The sequence below is a fragment of the Ursus maritimus genome, unplaced genomic scaffold, assembly GCF_017311325.1.
Source record: "Ursus maritimus isolate PB19 unplaced genomic scaffold, ASM1731132v1 scaffold_6, whole genome shotgun sequence".
Taxonomy (NCBI): domain Eukaryota; kingdom Metazoa; phylum Chordata; class Mammalia; order Carnivora; family Ursidae; genus Ursus; species Ursus maritimus.
In genome coordinates this window covers 20,927,043-20,937,509 of record NW_024426774.1, presented here as the reverse complement: position 1 = coordinate 20,937,509, position 10,467 = coordinate 20,927,043, and the positions used below count along the sequence as shown (strand labels likewise).

Below are 10,467 nucleotides of genomic sequence, written 5' to 3'. Positions count from 1 at the left end.
ATGTCGTCCCAGTAGTTTATTTTTGCTTTTGCTTCCCTTGTCTCAAGAGACGTATCTAGAAAAATGTCAGAGAACTTACTGCCTGTGCTCTTTTCTAGTATTTTTATAGTTTCAAATCTTGGTGCATTTTTAAAAAATTGGTTTCCTGGGGCGCCTGGGTGGCTCAGTCATTAAGCGTCTGCCTTTGGCTCAGGCGTGATCCCGGCATTCTGGGATCGAGCCCCACACCAGGCTCCTCCGCTGGAAGCCTGCTTCTTCCTCTCCCACTCCCCCTGCTTGTGTTCCCTCTCTCACTGGCTGTGTCTCTGTCAAATAAATAAGCAAAATCTTTTTAAAAAAATAAAAAATAAATAAAAATAAAAATTGGTTTCCTTTCATTGCATTCTAAAAGTTCTTCATGTATCTTGGATCCAAGTCCTTTGTCTGGTATGTGATTTGTAAATACTTTCTTCCTATCTATGAATTGTCTTTTCATTCTCTTAGCAGTATTCTTCACAGAGTCAGTTTTAAGTCTTGATGAAATCCCATTTGTCAAGTTTTTCTTTTATAAATTGTGCTGTTGGTGTCATTTCTTAGAATCTTTGCCTAACTCCAAGTTACCAGGATTCCCTCTTGTGTTTTCTTTTAAAGTTTTTATACTTTTAGATTATATATTGAAATTTATTATCCATTTTGAGTTAAATTTGCATATAATGTGAAGTATGGTTGTGGCTCATTTTGCTTTGCAAATGGATTTCCAGTTACTCCACCACCATTTGTTCAAAAGACAATCATTTCTCCATTGAATTGCCATTGCACTTTTGTGAAAAATCAATTGTGTGGGGGTGCCTGGGTGGCTTGGTCAGTTAAGTGTCTGACTCTTGATCTCAGCTCGGGTCTTGATCTCAGGGTTGTGAGTTCAAGCCCCTAGCTGAGCTCCACACTGGGCATGGAGCCTATTTAAAAAAAATCAATTGTGTGGGTCTATTTTTGGACTCTGTGCTCTGTTCCATTGACCCATGTGCCTATCCTTTAACCTAATACCACACTGGTTCTGGTTTTGATATTAAGGTAATTGCATTTGGGGCGCCTGGGTAGCGCAGTCCTTAAAGCGTCTGCCTTCGGCTCAGGGCATGATCCTGGCGTTCCGGGATCGAGTCCCACATCGGGCTCCTCCGCTGGGAGCCTGCTTCTTCCTCTCCTGCTCCCCCTGCTGTGTTCCCTCTCCCGCTGGCTGTCTCTATCTCTGTCAAATAAATAAATAAATAAATCTTAAAAAAAAAAAAGGTAATTGCATTTGGACTGAAAGTTTGTTTCCCCCCAAATGCATATGTTGAAATACCAACCCCCAATGTGGTGGTATTAGGAGGTAGGGCCTTTGGGAGGTAATTAGGTCATGAAGGTGAAGCCTTCTTGAATGATATTAGGGCCCTTATGAAAGGGATCCCAAAGAGCTCTCCTGCACTCTTTCTACCATATGAGGATACAATGAGAAGACAGCAGTCCGTAACCCAGAAGAGGGCCTTCACCAGAATTCTAACCATGCTGGTACCCTAACCTTGGACTTCCAGCTTCAATAACTGTGAGAAATAAATTTCTGTTGTTTATAAGCCACCCAGTTTATGCTACCTCATTATAGCAGCCTGACCTAAGATAGAACTGTTGGTCTCATAAATGACTTGGGATGTCTATTTTCTTCTCTTCTATTTTCTGGAGGAGATTATGTCAAATTGGTATTATTTCTTACTTAAATATTTGATAGAATTTGCCAGTAAAACCATCTGAGCCTGGAGTTTTCTTCGTTGGAAGGCTTTTCACAGTGAACTCAATGTCTTTGATAGATATGGGACTATTCAGCTTATCTTTTTCTTCTTGAATGGTTTTTGGTAATTTGTATCTTTTAACAATAAATCAGCCCATTTCATCTCAGTTGTCAAATTTATGGGCATAGAGGATTTTGTTTGTTTGGTTGGTTTTGCTTTTTTTTTTTTTTTGTAGTATTCTCTGATACACTTAATGTCTGTAGGGTCTGTAGTGATATTTCCTTCTATTCCTACATGGATAATTTGTGTCTTCTTTTTTTCAGTCTGGCTAGAGGTTTATCAATTTTATTATTCTTCCCAGAACTAGCTTTTAGTTTTATTGATTTTTCTCTATTGTTTTCTTGTTTTCAATTGTATTGATTTCTGCTCTTATCTTTCTTTTCTTTTGCAGGCTTTCAGCTGAATTCGTTCTTATTTTTTAATTTTTTAAAGAAATTTCTTAAGGTGGGAGCTTAGATGATTGATTTTAGATCACTTTTTCTAATAAAAGCTTTTCATGCTATAAGTTTCCCTCTGAGCACTGCTTAATCTGCATTTTACAAGTTTTTATGTACTCTATTTTCATTTTACTTTAGCTCAAGTATTTTCTCTAATTTCACTGAAGACTTTATTCTTGATCCATGGGTTACTTAGAAGTGTGTTGTTTAATATCCAATTATTTGGGAATTATCCAGATATCTTTCTGTTATTGTTTTTACTCTAATTCTTTTGAGGTTATAGAATATACTTTGTGTGATTTTAATTCTTAATAATTTGTTAAGATTTATTTTAAGGCCCAGAATATGGTCCACCTTATTGGATGTGAATGTTTCATGTGCACTTGAAAAGAAAGACTGCCTGCTGTTGTTGTTCTATAAATATTAATTCCATCAAATTGGTTGATGGTGTTGTTCAGAGCCTCTTTGTGCTTACTGATTTTCTGTCTACTTGTTCTATCAGTTACATAGAGGGAAGTGTGGAAATCTCCAACTATAATTGTGGATTTGTCAGTTTCTCCCTTTGTTTCTATCAGTTTTTAATTCATGTGTTTTAAAACTTTGTCATTAGGTGAATACACATTTAAGATTATTATTTCTTCCTTGTCAATTGGCCCTTTTATCATTATAAAATGTTCCTCTTTATCTCTAGTCGTTCTATTGTTCTGAAGTCTACTTTGCCTGATATTAACAAAGCCACGCTAGCTTTCTTTTTTTCCTTTTTTTTTTTAGTGTGGTAAAACACACAGAACTTAAAATTTACCATCTTAACCATTAAAAAAAAAAGATTTTATTTATTTATTTTTAAGAGAGAGAGAGTGTGTGTGAGAGCACAAGCAGGGAGAGTGGCAGGCAGAGGGAGAAGCAGGCTCCCTGCTGCACAAGGAGCCCGATGTGGGAACTGAATTCCAGACTCTGGCATCATGACCTGAGCCGAAGGCAGATACTTAACCAACTGAGCCACCCAGGCGTCCCCATCTTAACCATTTTAAAGTGTATGGTTTAGAAGTATTAAATACATTCATATTGCGCAACCATCACCACCATCCATCTCCAGAACTCTTTTCATCTTGTAAAACTGAAACTCTATACCCTTAATCAATATGTCCCCATTCCCCCCTCCATCTAGGTCCTGGAAACCACCATTCTATTTTCTGTCTCTATGGTTTCGACTACTCTAAGTACGTCATGTAAGTGGAATCATACAGTATTTGTCTTTTTGTGTCCGGCTTATTTCACTAATCTTAACATCTTCAAGTTTCATCCATGTTGTAGCATATTACAGAATTTCCCTTTTTTAAAGGCTGAATACTGTTTTATTGTATGTATATACCATATTTTGCTTATCAATTCATTTGTCAATGGACACTCAGGTTGCTTCCATGTTTTATCTTTATAAAAATTTTTTATTCAATTTATTCAAACTAAAAAAAAGAAGAAAAAATCCACCTATTGCTTCCACCCCCTACACCCTGCCTCTTGCAATCACCAATCCGGTCTCCGTATCTATGAGTTTGGTTGTTTGCTTAGACTCCACATATAAGGGAAATCATATGATATTTGTCTTTTTAAATCAATTGGTTGTGTCGCTTCTCTTGCCCAGTCAGAACATGTTTTGAATGATGGAAACGACGCCAAATTCTGATGTCATAAATGTTCGGTGACAGTATTTCACTCGACTGCCCATTTCCTGCTCTGCCTCTCAGATTATTCATAACTACCATATTGACACATTTCATATGAAATAAGCTCATTGTCATTCTGTGTTGCCAGGAGGATTCCTATTAACAGAATGTTTGGGAAATGTGTTGTAACATCCTGACCAAGGGCTGCCAAGAAGCCATTGCACCACATTATTTTTTCTGGCACTTTAGATACTCTTTAATCACCCTTTTGATGTAAAAAAAAAAAAAGTTCTCTGCCGATTAGTTTTCTCTGAAATAAGCAGTCATGCCAGGATCCAGACACACACACAAGAACATTTTTGCAATTGTACATACAGGAGTCATAGCCATAAGGGTACATTTCAAAACTTCTGGATACTTTTTTTTAAAACAGTATTCTGTTATCACATATAATGATTTACCTTTTAGGAAATTCCTTGGACCGTAGTTCTTTGTTTCTTTTGTTAAAAGATGTACACTTAAAAGATTGACTTTCACCTTATCCCCCATCCACTCCAGTTCCCACTATATTTCATTGTTTTGTGTGTGTGTGTGTGTGTGTGTGTGTCTTTATGCAAATAAAAATGGAAATCATATATGCTCTGGGAGCATAATATACAGGCTGGTTTGTCCTTTTCCTTTTACCCATTTAAAAATCTCAGAGGGGTGCTTGGGTAGCTGGGAGGTTAAGCCTCTGCCTTAGGCTCAGATCATGATCTCCAGGTCCTGGGATCAAACCCCATGTCAGGCTCCTAGCACAGCTCAGGCTCCCAGCTCGGCGGGAAGTCTGCTTCTCCCTCTGCCTATCCCCCTGTTTGGGCTCTCTCTGTCTCTCTGTCTCTCTTTCTTAAATGAATAAATAAAATCTTTAAAAAAATCTATCTCAGAGATCTTTTCATATTAATTTCACAGCAATATATGAGACTTGTTTTTCCATACGGCATGCTGTCAAACTTTCGGATTTTTGTCAGTATGATAGTTGAAAATGGTATTTTGGTGTGACTTTCATCTTTATTTCTCTTTATTATTAATGAGTTTGTCTATGTCTTTGTATCTTAAAGGGAATTTGTATCCCTTTCCTGAGATCCATCTGTTCATATTCTTTCTCCATTTTTCTGTTGGGTGATTGGTCTCTTTCTGATTGATTTCTAGGATAAAGAGAATTCTCTTGAAATATTAGGGATATTATCACTATGTCCATGACATGAACTGTAAATACTGTTATGAGATAATAGAAAATATATATGTTGGCTTCTGCCCCCAGTTCCTGGCACAGAGCTCCGAAAACCCTTGTAATTTTTCAAAAATTTTATTTGAGAGAGAGAGAGAGCAAGCATGAGTAGGCGCGGGGAGAAGGAGAAACAGACCCCCCACTGGGCAGGGAGCCTGACGTGGGGATCGATCCCAGGATTCCAGGATCGTGACCTGAGCCGAAGGTAGCCGCCCGACCAACTGAGCCACCCAGGTGCCCCAAAACCCTTATAATTTTCTAAATGGTAAGAGCACCAGGGGCATCTCTGACACAGGGCTCTCAAAACCCTCATAAGTTTCTAAGGGATGAGAGAACCAGGTGTATCTTTTGTTCTAATGAGGTGATTCTGTGTGGGCTCCTAGATGGAGGCTGGTCTCCAGAAAGACCACACTATGATGAGAAGCTTGGAATTTTCAGCCCCCCGCATCCTCCAGAGAGGGGAGGGGGCTGGAAATGGAGTTAATAATTGATCATGGCTATATGAGGAAGCTTCCATAAAATCCCAATAGTGCAGGGTTCAGGGAACTTCCAGACTGGCAAACACATCCACACCAGGAGGGTGATGTACCCCCAATTCACCCGGACAGAAACTCCTGCTCGTGGGACCTTTCCAGACCTCGCCCTGTGTGTCTCCTCATCTGGCTGTTCATTAGTATCCTTTATCATATACTTTAATAAACTGGCAAGTGTAAGTGTTTCCCTGCGTTCTGTGAGCCACGCTAGCAAATTAATTAAACCGAGGACGGGTCTATAGCCAGGAGATCAGAAGCACAGGTGATAACCTGAGCTCGAGGCTGGTGTCTGAAGTGAAGGTGGGAGTGTGGAGCAGTCTGGTGGGACTGAGCCCTCACCTACGACATCTGACTCTTTCTCAGGCAGATAATGCCAGGAGTGAGTTAAATGGTAGGACGCCCAGCTGGTGTCAGGAGAGTTGTTTATTGTTTGGGGGGAAAACCCTCATACATGGTGACCAGAAGTGTCAGAAGTGAACTATTCTCTGTAAAGGTGAAGGAGACACACAAGAGAAAAACACAGAGCAGGGAAGAACTGGGTTTTCCCCTACTTCGGAAGGGAAAAATGAAGTTTTTTCCATTACAGTTGTCCATTTTGTCATTGGCCTTTTGACTTGGCTTACAGTGATTTTTATCCTGCTAATTTTCTCCATGGTACTTTGACATTTAGGAACAGAACAGAGAAGGAGGGGCCAGGAAGAAGAAAAGGAACAGTTGGTTCGGGAACCTAAAGAAGAAAAGTGTTTCAGGAAGGGGTAGAGTTGGGGATGCCTGGGTGGCTCAGTTGGTAAAGGATCTGGCTCTTGATTTCATCTCAGGTCATGATCTCAGGGTCCTGGGTTCCAGCCCCATGTCAGGCTCTGCTCTCAGTGGGGAGTCTGCTTGAGGATTTCTCTCCCTCTCCCTCTGCTCCTCCCCCTACTTGGGCACATGAACTCTCTTGCTCTCTAATAAATAAATCAATCTTTAAAAAAAAAAAAAAAAGAAGGGACAGAGTTGGGCACATGGCTGGCCCAGCCGGTAGAGCATGCGACTCTTGATCTTGGAGTCATGGGTTCAGACCCCACATTGGATGTGTAGCCTGCTTAAAAAAAAAAAAATGTAAGGGGTGCCTGGGTGGCTCAGTTGGTTAAGGGTCTGCCTTCAGCTCAGATCACGGTCCCAGGGTCCTGGGATTGAGCCCCGTGTCAGGCTCCCTGCTCAGTGAGGAGTCTGCTTCTTCCTTATCCTCTCCTTCTGCCCCTTTCCCCCTGCTTGTGTTCTCTCTCTCTGTGTCTCAAATAAATAAATAAAATCTTTAAAAAAAAAAGTAAAAAAAAAAAAAGGACAGGATTGTCAAAAGGGTCAAATGATGCTCGAAACAAAACACTAAGATGAGGCCATTGAAATGAACGTTGGATTTGGCAAAAGGGAGGCGATCAGTGACCTTACCAGTGCAGTTTTAGAGGTAAGATGTAGATAGACACGTGGTTGGGGTGAGTGGATGAGGAAAGACAACAGAGAGTATTTTTTAAAGTTTCACTCTACAGGGGCGCCTGGGTAGTCCAGTCCGTTAAGCGTCCGACTCGATTTTGGCTCAGGTCATGATCTCGGGGTTGTGGGATCGAGGCTTGCATCGGGCTCTGCGCTGAGTGTGGAGTCAGCTCGGGTTTCTCTCTCCCTCTCCCTCTGTTCCTGCCCCTGTTCTCTCTCTCTCTCAAATAAATAAATAACTCTTAAAAAAAGAGTTTTGCTATGCAGTGGGACAGAGAAGTGTGGTGGTAGCGAGATGGGGCTATGGGGTCAAGGAAGTTTTTACAATGGGAGACATTATACTAGGGAGTGTTCGTGTGCCGCTGTAAATGACCCAGGGGTGGAAAAAGCTGAGGATGCAGAAGGAGGCAGAGGGAATATTTTTAGAAGCGAGGCCCTTCTAAAGGGCAAGAGGGGGTGGGATCTTGCTTCACATAGAAGCCAGGCTTTGTCCATTTTGAGTGTGGGCACACAGCTGGGAAATTGAGAGGTGCGGCTGCGTATGATGACGGAGGGGTTCCTGCCTGATGACTCTTGTTTTCTCCATGAAGCATGTGGTGAAGGCAAGCTGGGAGGTCTGAGTAGAGAAAAGGAACGGGAAATCAATGTGCTAGAATGTGGTAGGGAAACGCACCAGGGAAAGTTGCCACGGAGTGCTGAGTGCCCGTTGGGGATTCACGGGGAAAATTTCAAGGGAGGCCACCGAGCAAGTTGTGTGTTCACCTCCAGCCCTGTCAGGAAAGCCTGGAGTGGAAACTACTACAGGGTCAGGATGTTGCCAAGCATAAACAGTGGAGGGAAGGCAAGGGATAGGCGTATTTGCAAGGGAGCAATTATAATAATGAACGTGGAATCTGACATGAATAAAGAGGAAGTGAGGACATGAGGCAAGATGGTTCATAGATGAGTCACAGGTTTCAGTAAGACTGAAGAAATGCTGGAATGCATGCACTAGCCTGCGGGAGGAGGAGGATAGCAGATAATGGAACAAGTCGGAATTCTTGAAATAGAGATTTTGGAGACAACGCAGTTACCGGCGATGATAAGGTAAAGGTCATGACCATGGCGGTGGGCGGCTGCAGTAAAGCAATAGGAAATTGCGTTTGAGGAGGTGAGGAACTGAGATCCCAAGGATAATGCCTCTGGACGGAACCAAAACATTGTGCAATCTAGAATTGATACACTAGGAAAATCTTACGAGAATCTTCTGGCTTAAAGTGTCAATAAAAATAGGTTTTTTAAAATAATGGCTTGTATTCTGCCTCACTTAGACACACATTTAAATGGTTGGAGCTAGGGAGGTGTGTCCCCGAGTTAGGAAAATTATACACCATGAGGGATTTTGAAGGGGGAGGGAGGGTGGTCTGGGTTTAGAATGATTCCTAATGGTTGATACAGCATCCTGAGGGAAGAACACTGAAAAATCATGGCCCATCAAGGTCTTAGCTCTCGTTGTTTTGCTTACAAATTGCATAACCGTCTTGTTCCTTTGCTGGGCAACCTCTGCACACATGTTTACAATCTGGTTAAAGAATCAGCCCTTACGATGACGTTATTAAACACATCCATACACAATGGTGGCCATAGCAACAGCGGAGTTAGACGTTAGACTACGCTCTCAAATTTAGTTTCCTCAACGACCTATTGAGAAGGGACACGGAGACTTTAGGAAAGGTGCCATTTTCCCGTGCGCATTCACAGAAGGAAAAGAAAGCCCAGCCAGAGAGTGTTCGTAAGGATCAGTGTGACCCTAAGTGTCCCCCTGGCAGGCAGTCACAGAGGTAGACACCCAGGATGCTCTGCTCTCTTCGGCTCCGGTTGATTTCTGTAACCAGGTCAAGACGCCATCGACAGTCAACCAAGCGAGGCCGTGAGGATCTGTGACGCTTGTCGCAGCCCTCAGGTTTCCTCTTTAAAAGGGGAGTGAGTGATGTTCAATGCACTCCTGGTCAGGCGGCAGGCCAGATGCCAAAGAATCAAACCTCAGCCGTCCTATCACGCAGGGTCCAGACAGGTACACAGACCAGTTAATTTAACAGAGGATATTTATCATAAGGACAGCAAAAGCCAAGGGGAAATGCCAAGGAAACACAGAGGAAGCTCCTGGAGAGGTAGCGGTTAACAAAGTGAAAAGGTACAAGTTTACTGGAACCCCAAGCATAGAGGAGGAGCCCGGGGGAGGCAGAACTCAGACCTCAGAGGAAGGAGTCCTGGAAAGCTGGTGCTGATCTCTTTAAGGGACACAATTAAGGCTGGTGCCAAGAAGGGGAAAAGGTGGAATCTGGTGCCTCCCCTGAGGCAGCGGGTGGGTAGGGGCGAGGGTGGAGGGGTGGTGGACTGCAGGGAGCTCTGGCTACACTCAGGTGCGGGAAGCAAGTCCCCTCCCTCTCCTCCCACTTTGCAGGCTTCCTTTAGCACCCCCTATTGGCGGAGCTTCACAAGGGGCCGGCCAGCAAAGACAACTGTGGTTGCCACAAGCCCGACCCCAGCAGCCATAGGAAAGGAATACCAAGTTCCAGCTTGGGGCTATTGCAGTTAACGCTATTGTGAGCACAGCCCCCCAAGCACTTGTGCACTCATATTTTGGGCGTATATACCTAGGAGTGTACTTGCTAGATTTAATAGATACAGATAATCACCGTTCTGGGGAATGTGAATTGTGATTTTAATTTGCGTACTTCTAACCACTATTGAAGTTGGCCATCTTGACCACTGGGACGTCCTCCTTAGGAAGGTTGCTCATGTGGGCGCTTGGGGTCATGAGTTCAGGCCCCACGTTGTGTGTTGAGATTACTTAAAAATGTTTTTTTAAAAAAGGTGCCTCATTAAGTCTCTAGCCCATTTACAGTTGGATGGTCATCCTTTTTCTTATCGCTCCGTGGGGATTTTTAATATATTCTTGATATAAGCCCTTTAGATTATACGCATCCCAAATATCTTTTCCTAACCTGTGGATTTGTCTTTTTCACTCAGTTGCTCTCTTGTGATAAATAGATGTTAATTTTATGTAGTACAGCTTATCAGATTTTTTTCCTTTAGAGTTTGTGCTGTTTTCTCTTTAAGCAGTATTTCCTTATTCCAGATTCATGAACATATTCTCCTATATTTTTCTTTTTCTATTTTTTAAAAAAGATTTTATTTATTTATTTGACAGAAGAGAGAGACAGCGAGAGAGGGAACACAAGCAGGGGGAGTGGGAGAGGGAGAAGCAGGCTTCCGGCTGAGCAGGGAGTCCCATGCAGGCTCCAT

General features: G+C 42.4%; 1 protein-coding gene across 1 annotated transcript in view; it reads left to right on the top strand.

The window, feature by feature from the left end:
* Positions 1-7,365: 7,365 nt before the first annotated feature.
* PRR30 (proline rich 30) overlaps positions 7,366-10,467 on the top strand; it is a 30,631-nt gene continuing 27,529 nt past the window's right edge. The window contains exon 1 of the mRNA XM_008700331.2: positions 7,366-8,265. The gene's annotated coding sequence lies outside the window, so the exon portion shown is untranslated. The remainder of the gene's footprint in view (positions 8,266-10,467) is intronic.